Source organism: Aptenodytes patagonicus, chromosome Z (assembly GCF_965638725.1).
Source record: "Aptenodytes patagonicus chromosome Z, bAptPat1.pri.cur, whole genome shotgun sequence".
In the NCBI taxonomy this organism is placed as follows: domain Eukaryota; kingdom Metazoa; phylum Chordata; class Aves; order Sphenisciformes; family Spheniscidae; genus Aptenodytes; species Aptenodytes patagonicus.
The window spans coordinates 67,062,568-67,077,949 of record NC_134982.1 but is presented as its reverse complement, the minus strand read 5'-3'; positions in this window follow the sequence as shown (position 1 = coordinate 67,077,949).

Below are 15,382 nucleotides of genomic sequence, written 5' to 3'. Positions count from 1 at the left end.
AGGTGCCCACCCAGCCACTCTATCCTTCCCCCTCCATCCTTCTTTTCTGAAACTGGTAATTTTTTAAATCCTCTTTCTTTGCTGTGGCTGTCATCAGGATCATGATCTAATTGCACTGAAAAAACTCATGTCTGGCACACTTTACTTGGCTTCCACTTATGCTGCTATTGTGAATTTAACTATGAAAAATGAATTGGCTACTGGAGGCATAGTTTGGGTAAGTCAAATGTTTATAGTAGGAGTCACAACATGCTTGGTATCTGTCATTTGGTCTTGGCTCAGAAATCCATACACAGAAGTGCACGTGTGCACAGTCTGAGTCTGAATTTTATTAAGTTCTCCTTTGAAGAAGATTTTTATTGTTTATTACGCTGAGTTTTGTGTTCTTTTTTGTTTTTTTTTTTAAGTGGAGGTGCTCAAGAGGAAAACTAGCACGTCCCTATATGATTATCCATTGGATAACTAGGCATAAATGCAACTGGAGGCCCAGAATTCTCATCCCTGTGTTAGAAGATGGCTTTATATCTGGGGCAGGATGGGAAGCTGTGCTGGTTTTGGCTGGGAGAGAGTTAATTTTCTTCACAGCAGCTAGTACGGGCTATGTTTTGGATTTGTGCTGAAAACAGTGTTGATAACACAGGGATGTTTTCGTTATTGCTGAGCAGTGCTTACACAGAGTCAAGGCCTTTTCTGCTTCTCACCCCACCCCACTAGTGAGTAGGCTGCGGGGGCACAAGAAGTTGGGAGGGGACACAGCCGGGACAGCTGACCTCAACTGACCAAAGGGATATTCCATACCATATGACGTCATGCTCAGCATATAAAGCTGGGGGAAGAAGAGGGAAGGGGGGGACATTTGGAGTGATGGCATTTTGTCTTCCCAAGTAAGCATTACGTGTGATGGAGCCCTGCTTTCCTGGAGATGGCTGAACACCTGCCTGCCGATGGGAAGGAGTGAAGGGATTCCTTGTTTTGCTTTGCTTGCGCACACGGATTCTGCTTTCCCTATTAAACTGTCTTTATGTCAGCCCATGAGTTTTCTCACTTGTGCTTTTCCAATTCTCTCCCCCATCCCACCGGGGGGAAAGTGAGCGAGTAGCTGTGTGGGGCTTAGTTGCCAGCCTGGGTTAAACCATGACAGAAGCCTTCTTCCTAAAGCCTTTTTAATTGATTCTGGCCCTATTCTGCTCATGGCTAAAGAACACCAGAATCTGCTGCTACACCATGATACTTCCAGAGAAAACACCCTTGTTAAATATCTGAACCACAAGATGAGGCCTGTGAGGTCAATTAAGCATCTGGAGTCCAAGAAAATCTGTCAAAGCATGTCTGTATTCAAATGAGAAAATGCTATACGGACACCGACCAGCTCATATATTTATATTAAACAGTTTAATCATTGACAGACACTAAAGCTATTGTACAACAACTTTGCTAATTAAGACCAAGTTATGTATTTTCACAAGCTAACCAACATCTGTAAAACGTACAACTAGTGCTTCTGGGATAGACTGCACACACAAAACAAGAGGGAGCATTGTCTTGAACAGCTGAACTAATGGGAGAAAGGTGTATGTGTTGCTCAAGAAGAAGGAGAATGTGAAGCTGAAGAACTAACAAAAGCACTGGGTACCTAGTGTGTCTACTTTACCTACTCTGTGGCATGGTGGGGTCCCAACTGGGCTGGGTTTGGGTTGCAGGTGCAAGTTGGGCAGTGAGGGGCGGCTGGGATCTGGGTGTGCGGTGGCCCTGGCATGGCCAGAGCAGAGGCTGCTGCCAGCATGGACAACCATGGGAAACCATGGGTGCCAGAAGGGAGGCAGGGCGGCCCCAGGGACCTGCAGAGCTGCTGTGCCTGTCTGCAGGGGTGGAAAGGCGGGAAGCCCCAGCCCTGGTGTGCAAGGTGTCCAGTTGTTTATGTGAGGTGTGCCGGGGCTTGGTGAAGGAGCAGGTGCAGCAGAAGCAGCCTGCTGGAGGCCAGGCGGGGCCTGGCTGCGCTGTGGTCGTAAAAGGGAGGGGGCACGAGGCTTGACAGCAGTGGCTGCCCCCCAGGCTGCATGTCTGGGCTTCTTGTGGGGCGGTCTTCCTTCCAAGCCAGGCCCGGTGAAAATGCAGCTGTTGCTCTCCTCTTGCGGCCAACTCTTTGCTTGCACCTCTTGAGCAGGTGGAGATCATCTCTCTTGAAGTTGGGGTTCTACTGGAAGAGTAGCTAAAACATGCAAAAGAAGAAGAGTCAGTTGCCAGCCTTTGGAGATGGGAAAACGCCAAGATAGGAGAACTGAGCCTTGTAATGGCAGGAGACCAATGTGGGTCTTCAAAAGGTCTATTGGACATTTGAAACCTAAAGCTTAGGCTGACCAAAAGGTTATGCTTTGGTTCTGTTAAGTAATGGCCACCCTTGTGTTTTTACCTGAGAAACGACCTGAGAAAGAACTGATTCTCTGAGCATATCCTGCCCTCCTCCTCCTCTCCTCCATTGCCAAAGCTTATGTTACTCAAAGGTGAAGCTCTCGTGCTGGAATCATTCTGAGAGTTGGTTCATGAAGTGATGTACCGTGCTGTGAGCAGAAAGTGCTGCTGCTGCTTCTGCCAGGAATTCATCAAGTCGTATGTTTCAGAGTCGCTTTGCACTTTGGTGAATCTGCAGAGGTGGAGCTGACGAAGGAAGCTTTTCATGCTGTGAGTTTCAAAAACTCTGCAAGGTCCTCTCTGTGCCAGCACTTCCTTTTGGAAGGCTTCTTCATCAGTGGCAACACAGATGCCGTCATCAACCCACCGAATGGACTGAAACTGGTGGCTTTGGAGCATTTTCCAGAGCTGCTTTGGAAAGGCCAGGGATGCAAAGTCATCAGATTCGCCAGAGGTCTCCTCTGAAGAAATGCGATGGATTCTGTTGGTGCTGTGGTCCTCGCTGCATGCTTGGAAATGCATTTTGTCCTTGAGGGATGCTAGATCAGCATCACAAGGTGCTCTTTTGTCCCATCCTGGAGGGACAGGAGAAGTTCAGTCTGCCAACTCGGTGAGCTTGTCCGGAGCAGAAGCAGATGATGTTTCTCCTGGAGACGGCTCCCTTTCAAACTCTCTTGTCAAGGTTAGACCAAAGGGGTGCCTAGCCATAGGCATTTCCCTGGGCAGCTGGGCTTGGTCCTGCCAGACAGCAAGCGCCAACGAACTGGCACTGGCTGGCTGCGGGTGCCGAGGGGAAGTTCTCAAACGTCACTGTGATGCCTGTGCTGCATGGTGGCGACATCACGGCCTGGCAGCCGCGTCCTGGCATGCTGCAGCAGGAGAAGAAGCTGCTGAATAGCGGTTGTTGCTTGTCACTTCCAGAGCTGCAGGTGTTTGGACTCAAGAGTCAAGCAGTAAATCCAACTGTCTTGCAATGCTGTAGGCAATGCCAGGGCAGTGCCGTGTCCCGTTGGCTGTAGGAGCTGGCAGCCAGGGAGGAAGAGAGAAGGCTGCAGCGTTAGGCATCAAAGTGCCCCACTGTGGAGACTATCCAGTTGGGCACCTCTCCCACATGCAGAAATGTCCTTGCCCTCTTTGCTGTAGTGCCGGCTTTGGAGCTCCCGCCTGAGAGCCTGCTTGAGCAAGAGTTGTGATGGGCAGGGTTGGGGCTGAGCCAGTGCCCGGCCTGCTGGGTTAGTGGGGTGTCTCCTCCTCTGGACATGGCTTGGCCTTGGGCATGTGGTGCCCTGAATAGCTACCTTCTGGCCTCCTGTATTTCCCTCTGGGTTCTCCAGCTGAGTGTGGAAATGCTTTTCCCAAGCACTGATCCCATGAGTGGTTGCATGGGGCACCTCAGCCCGGCCTTTGGACCGTCTCCCAGCCCAGGTCTGCTGCCCAGAAGTGGCCCCTGAGCACCCCTATTCCAGGATGCCTACAAGACAGAGTTGGGGCTGCTTCTTATCTCATCACCAAAGGAAACTTTGGTTAAAACTCTCCTTACAGGGAGTCCTTCTGTCTCTGACATTCCTGCTTCCTGCCAGCTTAACCCCTTCTTGTAGTTGGGCCTTCTTGCCCTCCATGACTGAGCAGTTACAATTTGAATTTCCCCTTCATATTCTCTCCTTTCATGAGCAATTACTCACAGACATTCACCATTGCAAGCATTTCAAATTCCTCCTTATGCTTCTTGCTCTTGATTTCCATTTCCAAAAACATTTGCTTTGCCTCACGCAGTTTTATCCCCTTTGCTCCCTTCTTCATTTGTTTACAGCTTAATTTCAGACACCTTCAGATAAGGATCTCTTTCTCTTAAAGATCTAGAGTATGGTAGAAAGGCTGCAGACACCTAGCCTACGACTTGTGGGAGCCCAGGATCGATCACCGCATGGCCCATGCTTTCCCATCATCCATTCCTGCCTCTAGGCTTTATGAACATTCATAGCCATTAGTGCAAGCACTTCTTCCTTTCCGTCTTCCTTATCCTCTAACATATTCAGCATTTTTGTTCTGGCCTCTGCTTGCTTTTTGCCGTGCTCTATACTTTTACGTACCAATTGGCTACAACGTAAGATCAACTGAACTAATAAATGCACAAGCAATGAAGTTAATAAATCCACCAAATTGTACTTCAATGCTGTCGTACATAGTTTTTTCTAACCATCCTTTGCAGTCTGGAAGCCATCCCACCAGTCAAAAAAGTTTTTCACGAGATGTTTCATGCAGCATCTGAATGTTACCTCAAATTTTTTGTCCATTTCTATTCTCTGATCTTGGTCTGCATCTGTGCAGCAAGCGGTGTTAACCAGTACCCACGTACCCTCCTTCAGTGATGAGCACATAATCAAATGCCATTCTGTTTTGCAGGGCTACCTGAGATGCTCTAACTGTAAGGCTGAAATAGCATTACCTATCCCTTCCATTAGAGCAGATATACTTACAATAGCCCTTTATAATTCTGATTACAATGCAGACTGGTGGAAGCCAGTTTTTCAAATAACAAGTACTTCGCAGAGAGCATTTTATCTTTTGTTTGGTACACTGTCTCCGTCCTTCCAGGAGAGTTCTGGATGCACTGAAATGTCAGGAAAAAAACAAAAACATTCTAATGTACAAGTGCCAGTCCCCTGAACAGGCAGTATCTTACGGGCCTCAGAGCCACATACACCTCATAATCTTTCATTCCTTAAGGCCTTACCGTGTAACAATTCTTACAGGTTAGTATATGACCAGTAATAATATAAGCCCAAATGCAAAACCCTGAGCTACAATTTCTAAGAACAATCAACAGGTTCAGATGATAATAATAGGGTCATCAAAGTCTATTTGCAGGGCCGCAGACTGTACTTCTGTTGACATTTGATCAAAGGAAGTTCATCTAGATCATCCAGCTCTGCTGTGACAGGTGATACACTCTGCATTGTGTCTTAAAATGGTGTGACCCTTTTACCCTGGGATGCATGGATCCCTCAAACAGGCCCTTGCACATGACTGCAGCATTAGTAATTACCAGTACAACTAAGGTCCCTTCCAGTGCAGCTGAAGCAGATGTTCTCACTGGTTTCCCTAAATGTAGACTCAGTCTCCTGATTTCAATGAGTGACAGACTTCAGTGGTGGGTTATGGTAAAACATCTTTCAGTGGTCTGTAGAAAGTCCTTAAATATTTCATTAATAGCTGACAATATTTCAGAAGACCATTATCTGTTAAGTTTTATGTTTGACTGTAGGGAGTGCTGGGTGAGACAGTCACATGGGTTTGCCCATTAAAATCTCGTGAGGTGACAGCCCGTGTTTTCTATTCACAGTGCTTCTTAAATATAATCAGTGGGACAGGTAACACAACCAGACATTTCAGGCCAGTCTCTGCACAATTTTGTGCCAATTGTGTTTTAAAATAGGAGTTTTTCCTCTCTGCAGCCCCACTGGATTGGGGATGATGGGCACAATGACACCTTGGTTCTATTTGTGGGGCTGCTCAATTTTTTTGCATTACTTGTCCGGTAAAACGGGTCTCCTTATTGCTCTCTAGCATTAGGGGAATATTAAAACAAGGAATTAGTTCTCTCAGCAATTTTTTTTGCAACAGTTGTTTCATCTGAAACAAGAAGAATGGGCAGGGAAGACGACTGGCCTGGCTGAACAGGGAGCTCTTGCTGGGACTCAGGAAAAAAAGGAGAGTTTACCGCTTGTGGAAGAAGGGGCAGGCGAGTCAAGAAGAGTACAGGGATCTCGTTAGGTCGTGTAGAGAAGAAATGAGAAAGGCAAAAGCCCAGCTAGAACGCAATCTGGCCGCTGTCGTTAAAGACAACAAAAAAAGTTTTTACAAATATATTAATGACAAGAAGAGAGCCAGGGAGAATCTCCCCCTTATTGGATGTGGGGGGGAACATTGTCACTGAGGATGAGGAAAAGGCTGAGGTACTCAATGCCTTCTTTGCCTCAGTCTTTAACAGGCAGACCAGTTATCCTCAGGGTACTTGGCCCCCCGAGCTGGAAGACAGGGACAGCGAGCAGGATGAACCCCCCGTAATCCAAGAGGAAGCAGTTAACGACCTGCTACGCCACCTGGATGCTCACAAGTCTATGGGGCCAGATGGGATCCACCCGAGGGTGCTGAGGGAGCTGGCAGAGGAGCTCACCAAGCCACTCTCCATCATTTATCAGCAGTCCTGGTTAACGAGGGAGGTCCCGGACGACTGGAGGCTTGCCAATGTGACGTCCATCTACAGGAAGGGCCGGAAGGAGGATCCAGCCTGACCTCGGTGCCAGGGAAGATTATGGAGCGGTTCATCTTGAGGGCGCTCACAAGGCATGAGCGGGACAACCAGGGGATCCAGCCTAGCCAGCACGGATTCATGAGAGACAGGTCCTGCTTGACCAACCTGATCTCCTTCTATGACCAGGTGACCTGCCTAGTGGATGAGGGAAAGGCTGTGGATGTGGTCTACCTGGACTTCAGTAAGGCCTTTGACACCGTCTCCCACAGCATTCTCCTCGAGAAGCTGGCGGCTCACAGCTTAGACAGGTGTACTCTGTGCTGGGTCAAAAACTGGCTGGACGGCCAGGCCCAGAGAGTTGTGGTGAATGGAGTTACATCCAGTTGGCGGCCGGTCACAAGCGGTGTTTCCCAGGGCTCAGTTTTGGGGCCAGTCTTGTTTAATATCTTTATCAATGATCTGGATGAGGGGATTGAGTGCACCCTCAGTAAGTTTGCAGAATTCACCAAGTTGGGCGGGAGCATTGATCTGCTCGAGGGTAGGAAGGCTCTGCAGAGGGACCTGGACAGGCTGGATCGATGGGCCCTGGCCAACTGTATGAGGTTCAACAAGGCCAAGTGCCGGGTCCGGCACTTCGGCCACAACAACCCCATGCAGCACTACAGGCTTGGGGAAGAGTGGCTGGAAAGCTGCTCGGTGGAAAAGGACCTGGGGGTGTTGGTCGACAGCCAGCTGAACATGAGCCGGCAGTGTGCCCAGGCGGCCAAGAAGGCCAATGGCATCCTGGCCTGTATCAGAAATAGTGTGGCCAGTAGGAGTAGGGAAGTGATCGTGCTCCTGTACTCGGCCCTGGTGAGGCCGCACCTCAAATACTGTGTTCAGTTTTGGGCCCCTCACTACAAGAAGGACGTTGAGGTGCTGGAGCGTGTCCAGAGAAGGGCAACAAAGCTGGTGAAGGGTCTGGAGAACAAGTCTTCTGAGGAGCGGCTGAGGGAACTGGGGTTGTTTAGCCTGGAGAAAAGGAGGCTGAGGGGAGACCTCATCGCTCTCTACAACTACCTGAAAGGAGGTTGTAGTGAGGTGGGTGTCGGTCTCTTTTCCCAAGTAACTAGCGATAGGATGAGAGGAAATGGCCTCAAGTTGCGGCAGGGGAGGTTTAGATTGGATGTAAGGAAAAATTTCTTTACTGAAGGAGTGGTTAAACATTGGAACAGGCTGCCCAGGGAAGCGGTTGAGTCCCCATCCCTGAAGGTATTTAAAAGACGAGTAGATGAGGCACTTAGGGACATGGTTTAGTGGGTGGTGGTGTTGGGTCAACAGTTGGACTCGATGATCTTAGAGGTCTTTTCCAACCTCAATGATTCTATGATTCTATGATCTGCATGTTTACAAGGACAGGCCTCCATCCTGAAAACACACCTAAAATGACAAGGACATACTCAAAATTACAGCATTTAAGCATCTGGATAAACTCAATTTGGAAATTTACAAATGGTCCTCATGGTTTAGGGTGTGCAGCTGCACTTGCCTTCTCCTTCTGTCTTCTACTATTTTGTTGAAATCGTGTCCAAACAGTATGAAGATTCAAGAATGTGAACAGTACTTTGCTGGCAAGCCTCAGTTGTTTGAACCTTAATTTCTGCCAAAATGAAAGCCCCTTCCTGATCATTCACGCTATAGAACTATTTGATTAAATAAAAATGTGTTTGAATTATACAAACCCTAAATTTGTGTAGACTATTAAAAAAAAAAGAAATAATCTTTCAAGTCCTTTAACTTTCCTTTTTCAGTATTAGTTGTATCTTCAGATACACCAACATTTTAATGGTGTAGTCATTAGCTCAGTTTAAAATGGCATTTGAAACTCTACATGTGAAATTGCAAAGACAATTGGTCTGTTAAGTACAGCAAGAGCACAACATTTTTTTCTCAAAAGAACCAGAACAACTATACAGAGACTGAATGAGGTATCAAGAATAAAAGCCGAAGCCTCACAGGGCAGGCATGAATTTTGATGCTGCGCCCCCCAAAAATAAAAGGCAACACAGGACCCAATGCAACCTTTGCCATGTACCCTCAGTATAAGCAAAGCAAGCCAGGACAACTTTGCTTTCTTGGCTGCATTCCTTGCACATTTCACCAACAGCCTCTTTAACCTTTTAAAGACTGGGTAGTCTGAACCCTGGATTGAAAGCCAGGCATCGTGAATATAACACACCAGTGGAAGCTCTGAGGATAAGTAAACACAGGCATGTTCAGCTAGCAGCTTTATCTAGCTTTGTAACAGGCCTTGGAGATGACGTATCACCACCTGCACACTTTGGATTTAACTTCCATGGTTTGGAACAAGCTGAAAGGCCAATTTTCCAACAGCATACAAATGCCTGCATTTTGACTGACTGCCAGATGAGGGAAGAGTTTTGTATTTATTAGAATGAAGTCCATTCAATAAGTAACATGGGAAGCATTACCAAAATTAATAGTTCTTTCTTGACAATGGTATTGATTGTTGCAGGGAGTGTGCTGACACCCTTCTACCTTCCTGCACACAGAGGCTTCATACAATAAAATCAAGCATACTATGAAATCAAAACATCTCTGAGTCTTTCCTAGTGTGCACTAGCACATCCAGTTGTTACCATAACAACAACAAAAGATGCAGGGGATGAGACGTTATTTTCAACACTGAAATATCTGAAGAACTACTTTCCTCAGGAAAAGAATCAAACAGATACTAAATAATCTCTTCTTCAGTTGCAATAGGATTGCAAGCTCCTACAAGCTGAAAAGCTGCTTTCAAAGTGTTCCTGTGTAGTTTTAGGTAGCACAAATAGACACACAAAAAAAAATCCCAAAGAATTAAAATATTTAAAACTGTACAAGTTTACTTGCTTTAAAAAACCCAGTTTTTTTACTTACTGAAAAAAACACGTTTTTTCCTCAGGCACTTGTAACAACCAGCTGTTAAAGTAAGTGCTGTGCATGCTTTCAGGAGGTAAGCTATTAAATATACACTTTCTCAATGTAATCCAGCCAGAAAATTAATTCGCTATTAGAGCTTAGCTGGTGTGCAAGCCAGGAATTCCAGATAGGCCTTTAAGTGCACGACAAACTGAATACATTCTTCATATCCCTAACATAACACTTAAGATCAAGTTAAATCACAAAACAAACCAAGATGTGTCATGCATATATAGTCTGTTTCATCAGTTAGACAGTTTAAAAAAAAAAAAAAAAGGTCCACCAAAGCAGTTCAGATTGATTTGAGAGCTGCTTCTCCCTCCACAGATGTTATACATAGATAGGTTACAGACTGGAAAATGCTCTCTCTTTTTCAAATTGCTGTTATAATTCACTGACAAACACGTACATTTCTGCTGATCAATACAGCACTTGCTTGTGTCAATTTTTTAAATACATTTCTAAATACATCCAACACATTATTCTTTTCAACAAAACCTGTGAAAAACTCGGAGAAGGAAACCTAGAAGAATAAGGATGCAATTTAACAGAGGGAAAAAAATACACTAATAGCCAGATTAGGAAAATGTGCAGCAAAGTTTCCTGCAGCCTCAACGCTCTTGCTGTGGTTGAGGTCAAAGGAACCATGCCAAGACACACTTAATGTCCACTAAAATGATGCTTGGTCCCATATCTGTGTAACTAAACCATGAAATTTAGTGCTTATGATGAAACAGAGCTCAAGCACATTCAATCCTTATCTTAGTTTGTGCAGTACTGTTTCTCAAGCCCACAAAGCTTGTTCTTATAAGCAAAAGTATAAAATGTTTAAGGTAAATATGATGCAAATACAGGCAGTCAGCAATTCTAGCAATACAGAACCCTGACTATGGACTATGTGGCTATCTGTATCAAGAGGCAGAGCTACTCACTACTTAGAGGAGAAGTCGGGCAGAAAAATTCAGTCTCCAGATCAGATGAAGTTAGACAGTGCAGAAGTCTTCAAAAGCCATGGGTTCATAAACAGACAGACATAGATGAAGTAAAGGTAACCTAGGACACTTCAGCATATTTTATGGCAAAGTTGATATTTCTGATCCCTCTTCTATCCATCGCCTTTGAGAAAGTGTAATTTATAAAATGTTGTTCAGAGACTTTCGGTTCCAAAGATGCTAAAAGCAAGTTTGGGGCCTTTTTTTGCCAGGGCGTGAGGGGCTCTTTTAAACACACAAAAGCCAAACAAGCAAATCACACAGACATTTTTTTCCCCCATAAATAATTCTAGTGCAAAGTTTCCATTGAATTTTTGGAATTCAAGATGCATACTCAGTTCCACACGTAATTTCAAGTACTCAGTGAGTAGTACACCTTGCTAGTATCAGCCAGCATTGTATGTTATAAAACATCAACATAATCATATATTATAAAACATATATCATATATCAACAATCATCATATGTTATAAAACATCATCAACATAAAGCATCTAAAGCTGATGCTTTTTTTAGGTGACTGTGTCACCTCTCCTATTTCTCCAGCTTCAAGTGGGGCTGCATTCAGCTATGCAAACTCAATGTTTCCAGCGGAATATTGTTGCAAGATTGTTATGCAGGTTTACAGCCAGAGAATCAGTCTGTCAACATATTCTACCACTACCACACTCCTTCATCTTTTAGCACTAAGGGGAACTAGGAAGGAAATAAGTAATAACCAGAATAAGTTCATCTGTGCATATGAAGAAATCTAAGATGGACATTCCATGTGAAACAGGTGAAGAGCTTCACACTATTAAGTATACCACTACAGGGGAAAAAGCAACAGAAGTCAGATCACTGAATTACTCCCAGAGATCTTGCAACTACATAAATTAGGCTCTATGTCCTGTTCACATTTCTGTGCACCGCCCTAGCAAATGAAGCACTGTTATCAACAGGCCCTCTCCAAATGCAAGCTTGGCAACAGCCTTCACACCAACTTTGATCCACTGTCAGATTACTGCATTATCTGCGTCTGCCTATATCACACAATAGGCAGTCTGGATTAGGGTTCATCATTTTAACAAGTGTATTACAGAAAGCAGACAAGCTATGGATTACACAGTTATCACAAATGGTTTGTGACTGAGCATAAATTCCCTAGCATACACAAAAACAATTCTTCTTCCTAAATCCAGATTCCAGAGCTAAACCTCCTTTGATTACACTTTTTTCCCCATCGTATTCAGGATATATTGAACTCTCACATTTCGCCATCAGATCAGATTAGGATCTAATATGTGTCACTTTCCATAATTCATTTCGGATGTGTGATTTAATATACCAAACACCTAATATTTTATAGCTGTTGCATATGAATTGGATGATGAGAAATACCCTCCCAGAGGACTGGGGAGAAAAAAAAAAGCACAAGACAACTAAACCCTGCAAGCTGATGAAGCTAAAGAAAAGCACAGACTCAGCGGTTCTGTAGCTAACTAGCCTCCTCAGAACTATACACTTGCCCAAGTGTTTCCTTTCCCCCCTTTTTCTCTTTTTTTGAAGGCTCAAGCTATTAATTCACAGAAGTTAGTTACTATTCACCACAACCACTATGCAATGTATGAATTATTCACCTTAACTTTTATAGCTTCCCTTATAATTAACAAACCACAAACATCCACATCACAAATGAGCTACAGCTGATGTAGGAGGATCTCACCGATACTCACTCATATCACGTGGACACATGTTCTACTCTGTTATCCAGTAATCTCAGATGTAGAAAATGCAACGTTGTCACAGAATGTAGACAATGTTGAGTAAAAAGCAGCATAATAAACATACTTATTCTACAGAGAAAATATATATGACTTCCTTCGATTTGTAGATTTCTTTCTTTCTGTCATTTTGCATTAAAACTAGCAAATAACTCACAAGTAAATTACCAAGCACCTGTTTTGACATCTGGCTGCTTTCAGATCTCAGCTTTCTCATTTGTTCCATCATTCTTGGCTCAACCCCTTAAAGCAGCTTTAACTTCTATTCTTGCAAAAATAAACTACATTTAGGCGTCATTTTATGAGAGTCAGAAGGACTAATGGATCACAGTTGAAAAAGTTTTCTTTGGAAGAAAGACCATCACTGAAAAGCTGTGTTAACTATTAATAAGTGCACTGCAGAGATAATCAAGAGCATTCTCAAATGGGGAATATTTGTAAAGGATGCTCTTTAACTGAAATATTATCAGAATAGTTTTTAGAACAAATAAACAAATGGATTACTAAATATGCTGAACTCACCCTAAGCTGTAGAGAATTCATGCACTGAATTTTTGCAGTACTGTTTTCAAAATTGACTGCAGGACCTGCAGTTTATCATTTGTATTAGCCACCATCCCAAGCAAATGGGAAGTGGTAGCTGCAGCACGAGCAAGAGAGCTGCGGGTGTGGGGTCCCTGACTCTGGCTCAGCGGGAAGAGGAAAGCGAACGCTCTCCAGCACAGGCCACCGCGGTGCCAGGGCCCACTAGATGGTGCTGTTCTCCCATATATTTAGGACATTTGGATTTGAACCAAAAAAAGTAAGAATAGGAAAATATTCACTGGGGGAAGCGTTTTTTAAAAACAGAAGAAAATAGAATAACGCTTCAGAACAATATTTTATCAGCTTTCTCTTTATCACCTGTGTGAGTGGTGCCAGCTCCATCACATCTTTTTCTTGAGGCAAGTTTAGATCAGAAAATTAAACTTTGCCCTAGTGTTAGAAGCTTGGAGAGGTGTTTTCTCTTTTTTAACTGTTGTTCTCTAAAATAATTCAAAGCCTAGACTGCTCTACTGATAATGTATATTATTCAATCAAATACTAAATTATACCATGGGAGAGTCTTCTTACTTGATTAATTCAAAGAAATAGTCAACATGTTTGGAAATAATTTACATAGAAAATATAATTTACATCGCAGGTAAAAAAGAAAAACAACTTAGATTGTAGGGAACAGAACCTGACCTTTTGTTTCCTGAACTTTTTCCAGTATATACACTGATAAATGTCAGAAGTTCACTGCACACAAAGACTATTTTTTCCAGATGGCCTATTCCATTTTGTCTTCATTTCAAAGTAATAGTCTATGCCCTTCCACACCCCTTGAGGGCATACGGGGGGGGGGGGGGGGGGGGGGGGGGGGGCGGAACCGGGGAAGATAGTATTTTCAAAAAAATTTGGTGTAAAAATGGCAGTTGAACCACAAAAGGTGGTAATTTTCTCCTGGAAAAAGAAAATTACACACACACACACACAAAAGAGTTATACACACATGAGATTATGAGGGGAGGAATAATGGGTTGAATAGTAGGGAAACTTTACTGAAGGGGGGAGGGAGAAAAGTGCGGAAAGTACTAAGCCAATAAAGCACAGCAGATTGCATCAGAAAATGTAAGAGTGATAATAAAAAACAGTGGAGATTTAATCATTAGCAGTTTCAATAGAATTTAGAAAATAGGTGTCTTATTGCTGAAGGCCTAAATAAATTAGAAGAGAAGATTTCAAGACAGCAATTGCAGATGGTCAGTGAAGAATCACATTACAATCTACCTTTCCTAGCTTCTAAGGGAAAGCTCAGAAACAAGGCAAACCCAAAAGTTAGGTTGAACATATGTTAGGCAAAGAATAAATCCAGCGCTTGCCTGAATAACAATACACAGAAAGCAGTCTGCTGATGAAAGCTGCTATTACACATGCAAAGTTACCATCACACCTTAAGAACCTAGTATAAAACGGTGGGTTTTAACAGCATTTTTAAGGACATAGGATTAACATTACATTAGAATGGTTGACATAAAAAACTAAGCAATGATTCTGATTATAAACCAAAGTTGATTCTAAGTATGACTGCAGCGGTTTAATTGCATCTTTTAGATATAAAACTGACAAAAATGTTAAAGGTTACCAACAAAACTAGCAAGTCAGAGGAAAAAGAAAAGTATTTGTGATATTTTCTGTCTTTCCTTAATATAAATAATTTACTGCCAGATTAGATCACTCAGAAAGCAAATTAATAGGTAATATTTATTATAATTAAAAATTGCTACTAATTAAAAATAATGTTAGGAATTTAAAGTTAGATATTAAAAAGCCTAGTAGTATTGTTTCCAGTTTTACTGGAACACTGCGCTATGTCTCCTGTTTAAGCATAAACAGACTTTGTTCCCTTACGGTACCATTATATTATCAGTAACAAATTGGTATCTTTGCACAGTGAACTGACCTACAAATCTACACTTAGGTTTAAGCATAAAAGGTTGTTCTGGACACATCAACAACTTATTTGGACTTCTTATGCTATTAGCTTACTAGATAGCTTGTTATATTTTTTGTTCACTATAGAAGGTATTTTTCAATACAGAATAATACAGAGTAATGGTCTGGACGGAAATTCTAATTCCTGTAATTTTAAATTATAACCTATGTAACCACTGGAAAATACAAAATGCTTGTTGCATAATGCCAGATCTAGTATGGATTTTGAAAGTGCTTCCTTATGTTTTCAAACATGTTTCTGCATATACTAATGATTAATACGAATGTTTTTCTTGCAAGTTGCCAACTTTGTTGCATTAATCTGTTTTATATTTTGTTCAGTCTCATTCAAGGGATAGGAAAAATTGCCGTAAGAATATTAAAACAGACATGTAAAGCAGGTTGCTAAAAACCTCACCCCAGTTACGATCATTTGAAGAATGCATGCAGGGATGAACAGACCAAAATTATCATGGTTCAGCTCC